Raw genomic sequence first — 13,880 nt, forward strand, 5'->3', positions numbered from 1 at the left:
GACCAATCAGCAGAGCGGGATTTTAAATTTGGCGCCAATAATGCTGATTGGTTGCGGCCGGCAACCGCGACCAACCAGCAGAGCGGTGTTTAAATTTGGCGCCAATGTCACTGATTGGTCGCAGATAGCGGTCGCGACCAATCAGCAGAGCGGTGTTTAAATTTGGCGCCAATATCGCTGATTGTTTGAAGCTGGCGGTCGCGACCAATCAGCAGAGCGGTGTTTAAATTTGGTGCCAATATCGCTGATTGGTCGCAGCTGGCGGTCGCGACCAATCAGCAGAGCTTGGTTTAAATTTGGCGCCAATAATGCTGATTGGTCGCGGCCAGCGACTGCAACCAATCAGCAGAGCGGCGTTTTAATTTTCCGCTGATTGGTCGCGGGCGTCGACCGCGACCAATCAGAGTCGTATTAGTGAGGACCGGGGAGCGGCGCTGCTTGTGCGGCTCCTTCTGCTGCGAGAAGCCGGGAGATGAGCGGCTACTCGCAGCAGAAGCATCCCGACCGGCGGCACCTCTCCCCGGTCCTCTGTTCACACTTGCCCTCCGGAGATCAGCGGGCCAAGCCGCTGATCTCCCGACGTTAGCAGCATGGAGGTGAGCGGCGCCGCCTGTCGGGGTACTTGTGCTGCCAGCAGCGGGGAGATGAGCGCCTCGCGCCGCCTCATCTCCCTGCTGCATCGCCGCTGACCTCCGTCCGTCAGATGAGCCGCTAACGGCCGCCATCTTTTTCTGAAATCCCGCGTCGCTGATTGGCCGCGGCCGGACCAATCAGCAACGCTGGATTTCCTGGACAGACAGAAAGAAAGACAGACAGACAGACAGACGGATAAGACGATTATATATATAGATAGGGTGTTTCAGTGGACTGTTTTCTTATGTTTTACAATGGTGGTGGATATATTTTTCTCTTGACTGTGCAATGTTGGCTCTGAGGTTGGTTGTGTGAGACATTTATTAGATGTGACACTGATTCTAAGGGGTCCTGCACACCAACGCATGTTCTGTCCGAGTACTGTCCGTGAAAAAGCAGATCACACTCCGACCAATGTTATTCAATGGGGCAGGGCAAATGAACGATGTTTTTTCACTAACAGATTCTGCATGTGAAAAAAATGGCAGCGTTCACTAGTTTAGTATATCGGTTGAGACTCGCCCATTCAAGTCTATGGTTGCAAAAAAAAAAAAAATCTGATTTTTACGGATACATTGCAATCATGTAACATCACAAACCAAGTGAGAAAGAAATCGTCCCACTTTTCTGGATGAAACAGCTCGGTTCTGTTCCGATATTTATGTAGTAAGCTCGGTTCTGTTCCCATATTTATGTAGTAAGCTCGGTTCTGTTCCGATATTTATGTAGTAAGCTCGGTTCTGTTCCCATATTTATGTAGTAAGCTCGGTTCTGTTCCCATATTTATGTAGTAAGCTCGGTTCTGTTCCCATATTCATGTAGTAAGCTCGGTTCTGTTCCCATATTTATGTAGTAAGCTCGGTTCTGTTCCCATATTTATGTAGTAATCTCGGTTCTGTTCCCATATTTATGTAGTAAGCTCGGTTCTGTTCCCATATTTATGTAGTAAGCTCGATTCTGTTCCCATATTTATGTAGTAAGCTCGGTTCTGTTCCCATATTTGTGTAGTAAGCTCGGTTCTGTTCCCATAATTATGTAGTAATCTCGGTTCTGTTCCCATATTCATGTAGTAATCTCGGTTCTGTTCCCATATTTATGTAGTAAGCTCGGTTCTGTTCCCATATTTATGTAGTAATCTCGGTTCTGTTCCCATATTTATGTAGTAAGCTCGGTTCTGTTCCCATATTTATGTAGTAAGCTCGGTTCTGTTCCCATATTCATGTAGTAAGCTCGGTTCTGTTCCCATATTTATGTAGTAAGCTCGGTTCTGTTCCCATATTTATGTAGTAAGCTCGGTTTTGTTCCCATATTTATGTAGTAAGCTCGGTTCTGTTCCCATATTTATGTAGTAATCTCGGTTCTGTTCCCATATTTATGTAGTAAGCTCGGTTCTGTTCCCATATTTATGTAGTAATCTCGGTTCTGTTCCCATATTTATGTAGTAATCTCGGTTCTGTTCCCATATTTATGTAGTAAGCTCGGTTCTGTTCCCATATTTGTGTAGTGAGCTCGGTTCTGTTCCCATATTTATGTAGTAAGCTCGGTTCTGTTCCCATATTCATGTAGTAAGCTCGGTTCTGTTCCCATATTTATGTAGTAAGCTCGGTTCTGTTCCCATATTTATGTAGTAAGCTCGGTTCTGTTCCCATATTTATGTAGTAAGCTCGGTTTTGTTCCCATATTTATGTAGTAAGCTCGGTTCTGTTCCCATATTTATGTAGTAATCTCGGTTCTGTTCCCATATTTATGTAGTAATCTCGGTTCTGTTCCCATATTTATGTAGTAAGCTCGGTTCTGTTCCCATATTTGTGTAGTAAGCTCGGTTCTGTTCCCATAATTATGTAGTAAGCTCGGTTCTGTTCCCATATTTATGTAGTAAGCTCGGTTCTGTTCCCATATTTATGTAGTAATCTCGGTTCTATTCCCATATTTATGTAGTAAGCTCGGTTCTGTTCCCATATTTATGTAGTAAGCTCGGTTCTGTTCCCATATTTATGTAGTAAGCTCGGTTCTGTTCCCATATTTATGTAGTAAGCTCGGTTCTGATCCCATATTTATGTAGTAAGCTCGGTTCTATTCCCATATTTATGTAGTAAGCTCGGTTTTGTTCCCATATTTATGTAGTAAGCTCGGTTCTGTTCCCATATTTATGTAGTAATCTCAGTTCTGTTCCCATATTTATGTAGTAATCTCGGTTCTGTTTCCATATTTATGTAGTAAGCTCGGTTCTGTTCCCATATTTGTGTAGTAAGCTCGGTTCTGTTCCCATATTTATGTAGTAATCTCGGTTCTGTTCCCATATTTATGTAGTAAGCTCGGTTCTGTTCCCATATTTGTGTAGTAAGCTCGGTTCTATTCCCATATTTATGTAGTAAGCTCGGTTCTGTTCCCATATTTATGTAGTAAGCTCGGTTCTGTTCCCATATTTATGTAGTAAGTTCGGTTCTTTTCCCATATTTGTGTATTAAGCTCGGTTCTGTTCCCATATTTATGTAGTAAGCTCGGCTCTGTTCCCATATTTATGTAGTAAGCTCGGTTCTGTTCCCATATTTATGTAGTAAGCTCGGTTCTGTTCCCATATTTATGTAGTAAGCTCGGTTCTGTTCCCATATTTATGTAGTAATCTCGGTTCTGTTCCCATATTTATGTAGTAATCTCGGTTCTGTTCCCATATTTATGTAGTAAGCTCGGTTCTGTTCCCATATTTGTGTAGTAAGCTCGGTTCTGTTCCCATATTTATGTAGTAAGCTCGGTTCTGTTCCCATATTTATGTAGTAAGCTCGGTTCTGTTCCCATATTTATGTAGTAATCTCGGTTCTGTTCCCATATTTATGTAGTAAGCTCGGTTCTGTTCCCATATTTATGTAGTAAGCTCGGTTCTGTTCCCATATTTATGTAGTAAGCTCGGTTCTGTTCCCATATTTGTGTAGTAAGCTCGGTTCTGTTCCCATATTTATGTAGTAAGCTCGGTTCTGTTCCCATATTTGTGTAGTAAGCTCGGTTCTATTCCCATATTTATGTAGTAAGCTCGGTTCTGTTCCAATATTTATGTAGTAATCTCGGTTCTGTTCCCATATTTATGTAGTAAGCTCGGTTCTGTTCCCATATTTGTGTAGTAAGCTCGGTTCTATTCCCATATTTATGTAGTAAGCTCGGTTCTGTTCCCATATTTATGTAGTAAGCTCGGTTCTGTTCCCATATTTATGTAGTAAGTTCGGTTCTTTTCCCATATTTGTGTATTAAGCTCGGTTCTGTTCCCATATTTATGTAGTAAGCTCGGTTCTGTTCCCATATTTGTGTAGTAAGCTCGGTTCTATTCCCATATTTATGTAGTAAGCTCGGTTCTGTTCCCATATTTATGTAGTAAGCTCGGTTTTGTTCCCATATTTATGTAGTAAGCTCGGTTCTGTTCCCATATTTATGTAGTAATCTCGGTTCTGTTCCCATATTTATGTAGTAAGCTCGGTTCTGTTCCCATATTTGTGTAGTAAGCTCGGTTCTGTTCCCATAATTATGTAGTAAGCTCGGTTCTGTTCCCATATTTATGTAGTAAGCTCGGTTCTGTTCCCATATTTATGTAGTAATCTCGGTTCTATTCCCATATTTATGTAGTAAGCTCGGTTCTGTTCCCATATTTATGTAGTAAGCTCGGTTCTGTTCCCATATTTATGTAGTAAGCTCGGTTCTGTTCCCATATTTATGTAGTAAGCTCGGTTCTGTTCCCATATTTATGTAGTAAGCTCGGTTTTGTTCCCATATTTATGTAGTAAGCTCGGTTCTGTTCCCATATTTATGTAGTAATCTCGGTTCTGTTCTCATATTTATGTAGTAATCTCGGTTCTGTTCCCATATTTATGTAGTAAGCTCGGTTCTGTTCCCATATTTATGTAGTAAGCTCGGTTCTGTTCCCATATTTATGTAGTAAGCTCGGTTCTGTTCCCATATTTATGTAGTAAGCTCGGTTCTGTTCCCATATTTATGTAGTAAGTTCGGTTCTTTTCCCATATTTGTGTATTAAGCTCGGTTCTGTTCCCATATTTATGTAGTAAGCTCGGTTCTGTTCCCATATTTGTGTAGTAAGCTCGGTTCTATTCCCATATTTATGTAGTAAGCTCGGTTCTGTTCCCATATTTATGTAGTAAGCTCGGTTTTGTTCCCATATTTATGTAGTAAGCTCGGTTCTGTTCCCATATTTATGTAGTAATCTCGGTTCTGTTCCCATATTTATGTAGTAAGCTCGGTTCTGTTCCCATATTTGTGTAGTAAGCTCGGTTCTGTTCCCATAATTATGTAGTAAGCTCGGTTCTGTTCCCATATTTATGTAGTAAGCTCGGTTCTGTTCCCATATTTATGTAGTAATCTCGGTTCTATTCCCATATTTATGTAGTAAGCTCGGTTCTGTTCCCATATTTATGTAGTAAGCTCGGTTCTGTTCCCATATTTATGTAGTAAGCTCGGTTCTGTTCCCATATTTATGTAGTAAGCTCGGTTCTGTTCCCATATTTATGTAGTAAGCTCGGTTTTGTTCCCATATTTATGTAGTAAGCTCGGTTCTGTTCCCATATTTATGTAGTAATCTCGGTTCTGTTCTCATATTTATGTAGTAATCTCGGTTCTGTTCCCATATTTATGTAGTAAGCTCGGTTCTGTTCCCATATTTATGTAGTAAGCTCGGTTCTGTTCCCATATTTATGTAGTAAGCTCGGTTCTGTTCCCATATTTATGTAGTAAGCTCGGTTCTGTTCCCATATTTATGTAGTAAGCTCGGTTCTATTCCCATATTTATGTAGTAAGCTCGGTTTTGTTCCCATATTTATGTAGTAAGCTCGGTTCTGTTCCCATATTTATGTAGTAATCTCGGTTCTGTTCCCATATTTATGTAGTAATCTCGGTTCTGTTCCCATATTTATGTAGTAAGCTCGGTTCTGTTCCCATATTTATGTAGTAAGCTCGGTTCTGTTCCCATATTTATGTAGTAAGCTCGGTTCTATTCCCATATTTATGTAGTAAGCTCGGTTTTGTTCCCATATTTATGTAGTAAGCTCGGTTCTGTTCCCATATTTATGTAGTAATCTCGGCTCTGTTCCCATATTTGTGTAGTAAGCTCGGTTCTGTTCCCATATTTATGTAGTAATCTCGGTTCTGTTCCCATATTTATGTAGTAAGCTCGGTTCTGTTCCCATATTTGTGTAGTAAGCTCGGTTCTATTCCCATATTTATGTAGTAAGCTCGGTTCTGTTCCCATATTTATGTAGTAAGCTCGGTTCTGTTCCCATATTTATGTAGTAAGTTCGGTTCTTTTCCCATATTTGTGTAGTAAGCTCGGTTCTATTCCCATATTTATGTAGTAAGCTCGGCTCTGTTCCCATATTTATGTAGTAAGCTCGGTTCTGTTCCCATATTTATGTAGTAAGCTCGGTTCTGTTCCCATATTTATGTAGTAAGCTCGGTTTTGTTCCCATATTTATGTAGTAAGCTCGGTTCTGTTCCCATATTTATGTAGTAATCTCGGTTCTGTTCCCATATTTATGTAGTAATCTCGGTTCTGTTCCCATATTTATGTAGTAAGCTTGGTTCTGTTCCCATATTTGTGTAGTAAGCTCGGTTCTGTTCCCATATTTATGTAGTAAGCTCGGTTCTGTTCCCATATTTATGTAGTAAGCTCGGTTCTGTTCCCATATTTATGTAGTAATCTCGGTTCTGTTCCCATATTTATGTAGTAAGCTCGGTTCTGTTCCCATATTTATGTAGTAATCTCGGTTCTGTTCCCATATTTATGTAGTAAGCTCGGTTCTGTTCCCATATTTGTGTAGTAAGCTCGGTTCTGTTCCCATATTTATGTAGTAAGCTCGGTTCTGTTCCCATATTTGTGTAGTAAGCTCGGTTCTATTCCCATATTTATGTAGTAAGCTCGGTTCTGTTCCAATATTTATGTAGTAATCTCGGTTCTGTTCCCATATTTATGTAGTAAGCTCGGTTCTGTTCCCATATTTGTGTAGTAAGCTCGGTTCTATTCCCATATTTATGTAGTAAGCTCGGTTCTGTTCCCATATTTATGTAGTAAGCTCGGTTCTGTTCCCATATTTATGTAGTAAGTTCGGTTCTTTTCCCATATTTGTGTATTAAGCTCGGTTCTGTTCCCATATTTATGTAGTAAGCTCGGTTCTGTTCCCATATTTGTGTAGTAAGCTCGGTTCTATTCCCATATTTATGTAGTAAGCTCGGTTCTGTTCCCATATTTATGTAGTAAGCTCGGTTCTGTTCCCAAATTTATGTAGTAAGCTCGGTTCTGTTCTCATATTTATGTAGTAAGCTCGGTTCTGTTCCCATATTTGTGTAGTAAGCTCGGTTCTATTCCCATATTTATGTAGTAAGCTCGGTTCTGTTCCCATATTTATGTAGTAAGCTCGGTTCTGTTCCCAAATTTATGTAGTAAGCTCGGTTCTGTTCTCATATTTATGTAGTAAGCTCGGTTCTGTTCCCATATTTATGTAGTAAGCTCGGTTCTGTTCCCATATTTGTGTAGTAAACTCGGTTCTGTTCCCATAATTATGTAGTAAGCTCAGTTCTGTTCCCATAATTATGTAGTAAGCTCGGTTCTGTTCCCATATTTATGTAGTAATCTCGGTTCTGTTCCCATATTTGTGTAGAGAGCTCGGTTCTGTTCCCATATTTGTGTAGTAAGCTCGGTTCTGTTCCCATATTTATGTAGTAATCTCGGTTCTGTTCCCATATTTATGTAGTAAGCTCGGTTCTGTTCCCATATTTGTGTAGTAAGCTCGGTTCTATTCCCATATTTATGTAGTAAGCTCGGTTCTGTTCCCATATTTATGTAGTAAGCTCGGTTCTGTTCTCATATTTGTGTAGTAAGCTCGGTTCTGTTCCAATAATTATGTAGTAAGCTCGGTTCTATTCCCATATTTATGTAGTAAGCTCGGTTCTGTTCCCATATTTATGTAGTAAGCTCGGTTCTGTTCCCATATTTATGCAGTAAGCTCGGTTCTGTTCCCATATTTATGTAGTAATCTCGGTTCTGTTCCCATATTTATGTAGCAAGCTCGGTTCTGTTCCCATATTTATGTAGTAATGTCGGTTCTGTTCCCATATTTATGTAGTAATCTCGGTTCTGTTCCCATATTTATGTAGTAAGCTCGGTTCTGTTCCCATATTTATGTATAAGCTCGGTTCTGTTCCCATATTTATGTAGTAAGCTTGGTTCTGTTCCCATATTTGTGTAGAGAGCTCGGTTCTGTTCCAATAAATATGTAGTAAGCTCGGTTCTATTCCCATATTTATGTAGTAAGCTCGATTCTGTTCCCATATTTATGTAGTAAGCTCGGTTCTGTTCCCATATTTATGTAGTAAGCTCGGTTCTGTTCCCATAATTATGTAGTATGCTCGGTTCTGTTCCCATATTTATGTAGTAAGCTCGGTTCTGTTCCCATATTTATGTAGTAAGCTCGGTTCTGTTCCCATAATTATGTAGTAAGCTCGGTTCTGTTCCCATATTTATGTAGTAAGCTCGGTTCTGTTCCCATATTTATGTAGTAACCTCGGTTCTGTTCCCATATTTATGTAGTAAGCTCGGTTCTGTTCCCATATTTATGTAGTAAGCTCGGTTCTGTTCCCATATTTATGTAGTAAGATCGGTTCTGTTCCCATATTTATGTAGTAAGCTCGGTTCTGTTCCCATATTTGTATAGTAAGCTCGGTTCTGTTCCCATATTTATGTAGTAAGCTCGGTTCTGTTCCCATATTTATGTAGTAAGCTCGGTTCTGTTCCCATAATTATGTAGTAAGCTCAGTTCTGTTCCCATAATTATGTAGTAAGCTCGGTTCTGTTCCCATATTTATGTAGTAAGTTCGGTTCTGTTTCCATATTTATGTAGTAAGCTCGGTTCTGTTCCCATATTTATGTAGTAAGCTCGGTTCTGTTCCCATATTTATGTAGTAAGCTCGGTTCTGTTCCCATATTTATGTAGTAATCTCGGTTCTGTTCCCATATTTATGTAGTAAGCTCGGTCCTGTTCCCATATTTATGTAGTAAGCTCGGTTCTGTTCCCATATTTATGTAGTAAGCTCGGTTCTGTTCCCATATTTATGTAGTAATCTCGGTTCTGTTCCCATATTTGTGTAGTAATCTCGGTTCTGTTCCCATATTTATGTAGTAATCTCGGTTCTGTTCCCATATTTATGTAGTAAGCTCGGTTCTGTTCCCATATTTATGTAGTAAGTTCGGTTCTGTTCCCATATTTATGGTGAGCCACAGTGTAGTGTCCCCATATAGTGCTCTACAGCGTAATGGCCCTATATATGCCCCACAGTATATGCCCTCCCCATACTTGTATATGGCCACATCTTGGTATATGGTCCCCATCCTGGTTAGATGTATATGCCCCCCAATCCATCCATTCGGGGTAGGTATATATGCCCTTCCATCCATCCATCCTGGGTAGGTGTATATGCCCCTCCATCCATCCATCCATACTTGGTAGGCTTATATGCCCCCTCATCCATCCATCCTGGGTAGGTGTATATGCCCCTCCATCCATCCATGCTGGGTAGGTTTATATGCCCCCCCCCCTCCATCCATCCTGGTGGGTATACGCCCTTCCTCTATTCTGTTGGGTTTATGCCCCCTCAATCCTGGTGGGTATATGCCCCCTCCATCCTGGTGGGTATATGCCCCCTCCATCCTGGTGGGTATATGCCTCCTCCTCCATCCTGGTGGGTTTATGCCTCCTCCTCCATCCTGGTGGGTTTATGCCCCCATATATTCAATGCAAAGGAAAAAAAAAACAAAACAATAAACGCTTCTACTCACCTTCCACGTTCCCACGCAGCGCTGTGTCTGTGTTGCCTGAAGATGTCGGCGGTGATAACAGCTGAGAGGCTGAGATCACCGCACGGCGCCGCCGCAGATACTCACTCGGGACGTCCACTCCCAGGCATTTCCTCCCCGGCAGCTCCTGTCATGGCACGCTCTGACTGAGCAGTGCGTGCGATGACAGGGGGAATGTACAGCTTACACTGCAGGCTCCACAAAGATGGCTGCAATCTCCTCCCACGGCTGCGACCTGAACAGCCAAGGGGGCGTGCCCAGGTCACAGCTAGAGGCAGGAAGAGCGGCCTCTAATATTAGAGATAGGGTCGGTGACAGACTACTGTCTCTTATGGCCAGGGCTGCCGTAAATGAGGTGTGTAAGAGCGCTTCTTACACACACCCCAAATAAAAATGGCAGCCCCCAGTGGCCAATGTAAAAATAAATAACTAAAAAACTAATAAAGTGGGACATTTAATTTTGTATTAAAAATAATTGATTACATAATTATTAATACAAAACATAAAATGGTGGCCCCTTCCCTGTAAGAATAGCACACGACTCTTTTCACGTCTGGTTATTTCTCTAACAGGTAGAATATGCTCCGTTATAGACCGGCCACAGGTTTACAGCTCTATTTTTTGTGGACGATTGCCACACTGAGGATAAAAACTGCCACACTGAGCAAAATCAGATGAAAATGAGAAAAAAAACACTGATTAAAACCTGACATGTGAACGGGGCCTTAGGCCTTAATCAGATGTCAGTGACTTATCGTATATGCAAAAAATGTCTGAAAGTGGTCAGTTTTTATCTTCAGCGTTTCATCAGCTTTTCTTGTATGCAAAATAAATCCATAAATTGAGAAGCTTCTCCTATGGTGACAGTGTTATCACAGACAGCACATGGATGGCAATGCCAGCTGTCAGCGATGTCATGGACCCATAGATCTGACTGGAGAATTTTCATCAACCACTAGGATAAAAAACGGACACTACGCGGTTTTCAACAAAAAAATGACATGTGGACGACTCCACAGATTATATTGTGTATGTGATCTATCCGTAACAAATATGGAGAGGACACAAACATGAAAAACAGACGTCTGAATGAGGCCAAAGATATATGTGTACACCCTGATAAGGGAGCGAGAAATATTTATTTCAGATTTGCCAATGAGTCCATGGCAGAAAATTCCAGTTAACCCCTTTATCACCTCTGGTTTTTCCGTTTTTGCGCTTTCATGTTTTGCTCCCCTTCTTCCCAGAGCCATAACTTTTTTATTTCTCCGTCAATATGGCCATGTGAGGGCTTGTTTTATTGTGGGATGAGTTATTCTTTTGAACACCACCATTGATTTTACCATATTGTGTACTGGAAAATGGGAAAAATATCCAAGTGCAGTGAAATGGCAAAAAAAGTGCAATTCCACAAAAGTTTTTTTTACCATGTTCAGTAAATGCTAACACTGACCTGCCATTATGATTCTCCAGGTCATTACGAGTTCGTAGTTACCAAACATGTGGAGCTTCTATTTTATTTAAGTGGTGAAATCAAAATTCAAAGCTTGTAAAAAAAAAAAAATAATTTTTCCGAGACCCGTAGCGTCTCCATTTTTCGTGATCTAGAGCCGGGTCAAGGGTTATTTTTTGCGCACTGAGCTGACATTTTTATTGATACCGTTTTGGTGTAGATATGATGTTATGATCGCCTGTTATTACATTTTAATGCAATGTTGCGGCGACCAAAACAACTTAATTCTGGAGTTTTGTTTTTTTTCTCGTTATACGGTTTACTGATCGAAGTCATTCTTTTTATATATTGATAGATCGGGCGATTCTAAATGCGGCGATACCAAACGTGTGTTTTTGATTGTTTTATTTTGAATGGGGCAAAAGGGGGGTGATTTGAACTTTTAAATATTTTTTTTTTTACTTTTTACCTGCTTCAATAGTCTCCTTAGCAGACTAGAAGCTGTGATCTTCCGATCGCTTGTGTTACACAAATGGCCGCCTGAGGCAGCAGATGCGCAATTGAGACCTCAGTAGCCGAGATCTCAGGAGACATTTACTTGGTTTGGCTTTCTACTTCTTTATCTAACTGTATTGCCCTCTATATCATCCATTCTGTATGGACTGCTCTGTACTCATATTGGACATTTATGCATTTAGTTGGGCTTAAGGGGATTATTGTGCTTGTTACCCATCAAATCTGTAGATGCGCTCACTAATTAGACTTTGTTTAGGGCAATTTTAAAGTATAATATTGATAACGGTCCTGCATAGTGACAAGATTATGTTACAGGATTCTGGACAAATGTACAATGCCAGTCATTCAAGGGTTAATTCTTTGGAACACTGAGAGAGACTTTCTAGCCAGTGAAACACCAGTAATGAACACCTGTGGTAACTACGGCAACTGTGCTGATGTCATAAACACATACATCTATGATATAGAAGATGATTCCGGAACCACAGGTCATTCAGCCGTATGAAGCACCGTACTTGATGTGTCTGGAGACCTGGAGCTTCATCACTCCACAACCTGTAAGGGAGGAAGGGGATACGGCCTAGCCAGCCAGATCAGCCATACCGCCTAGCCAGCCAGATCAGCCATATCGCCTAGCCAGCCAGATCAGCCATACCGCCTAGCCAGCCAGATCAAACTAACCCTAGCGATCAATGGGGTGACAGATGTTGCAGCCAGATCTCCCTCACGTCCGGTACTAGTTGCCTTCACCTTTATGTGTACGGCCTGGAGATGTCGCATTAGACTTCTCCATATGGTGCTCGCACAGGGCACCTACTTTGACCTTCTCCATTACTGTCTGTTTTCTGATGATGTAATGTGTAACTTGTGTGACTATGTGATGTCACTGCTATCATATCTATAGTGGATGTATATTATGTCTCACTGTAAATATGATACAATGTACAAATTCTAGTACAATTTGCTGTTACTTGTTGGCACTATCCTTCTAAGCCCGAGGGATGGGCAAGTCCTCCAGCCATGGTTCCCTAGAGGTTTCCTCCACAGGGGGTTTTCCTCTCCTGAGTGCTGACGGATGATTCTTCGTGAGTCGGAGGTTTGCCATTTTCAGTGTCTTTTTCATAGCAATTGGCTGATTCTAAATTTCAGACACTGAATGAAATAATATGATTTGTAATAAAATTTGGTCTATTTAACATTCACTAAAAGTGTTTTGTGCATTTCTTTCACAATCTTGGGTTGGTGGGATTTTCTTGGGAATCAGGATCCAGCATCTATGATCAAGCCATGAAGCTGGATATGGAGTCAGAGCATTGTTAACCCTGTGCTTGAAGACAGAATGGAGCAGAAATGACAAAGTGTTACTGCACAAGTAGCACAAGTTCACAATCTTCCTTGCATTCAGATAATGGAGGTGGCTGCTGCAGAAAAACATACCCACAGCATGATACTGCAACCACCATGTTTCACTGTGGGGATGGTGTTCTTGGGGTGATGAGCTGTTGGTTTGGTGCCAGACATAGCATTTACCTTGGTGGCCAAAAAGTTCAATTTTGGTCTCATCTGACCACAGCACATTCCTCCATATATTTTGGGAGTTTCCCACATGTCTTTTGGCAAACTCAAATCGAGCCTTACAATTTTTAAGTAAAAGCTTGTTTCTGCTCACTGAAAGAGACAACTGTAGACTGGACAAGGGGATCAGAGGATGCCCCCAAGCTCGTACACTGAGTTTTCAGCTCCTGCAGTGTCAGTGTGTGCAGGGCTGAGGATTCAATATAGGCAGTCCTGTCAATCATCATAAGGGGAGGGGTCAGAGAATGGTAATTAAGCGTGGGGTGTAAATGCTGTTTTTGCATAAAAATATCATCTGTACCTAAAGTATAATTTTTTTTATAGGGGCCAAGATTCCTATACAAATCCATAAATGATTTGAGTATTGGGGGTGACAGACTCCCTTTAAGAAACTGAGACCACCCCATTAACTGGTTGTAGAAAAAACATGAAAGGTGTGAATTAACCAGACAGGTAAAATACAAAAAGGAGATAAACACCAATGGAAATTCTTTGAAAATGTGATCAGTTTATTTTTATTAAGCATAAAACACGTTTTCCTGGAATATCCCTGTGTTTCCAAATAAATACCAGTAACGTAGTGAAGGATGGACATGGTGGAACAGGTTTCTATTAAAGTGCTTGAGCATATATTATGGATGCACCAAAATTCTGTAGTATAATAAAGCCTGCATCTTGGAGGGTTTCATCCATATCTGGAGTAATATTAATACAAATGTGGAGTTGGTGCATCCCTAGTATACTGCTGTATCACTAGTAACACAATGGGACACACACAAAGCACTGTGTGCTGCCACCTAGACAGGATAGCTGCTCAGCAGTGAGGGGTGCGGATTCGGCACAGATTGTCTATGATGACAG

Source organism: Phyllobates terribilis, unplaced genomic scaffold, assembly GCF_046119375.1.
Source record: "Phyllobates terribilis strain yellow unplaced genomic scaffold, ASM4611937v1 Scaffold_52__1_contigs__length_9100884, whole genome shotgun sequence".
NCBI lineage: Eukaryota > Metazoa > Chordata > Amphibia > Anura > Dendrobatidae > Phyllobates > Phyllobates terribilis.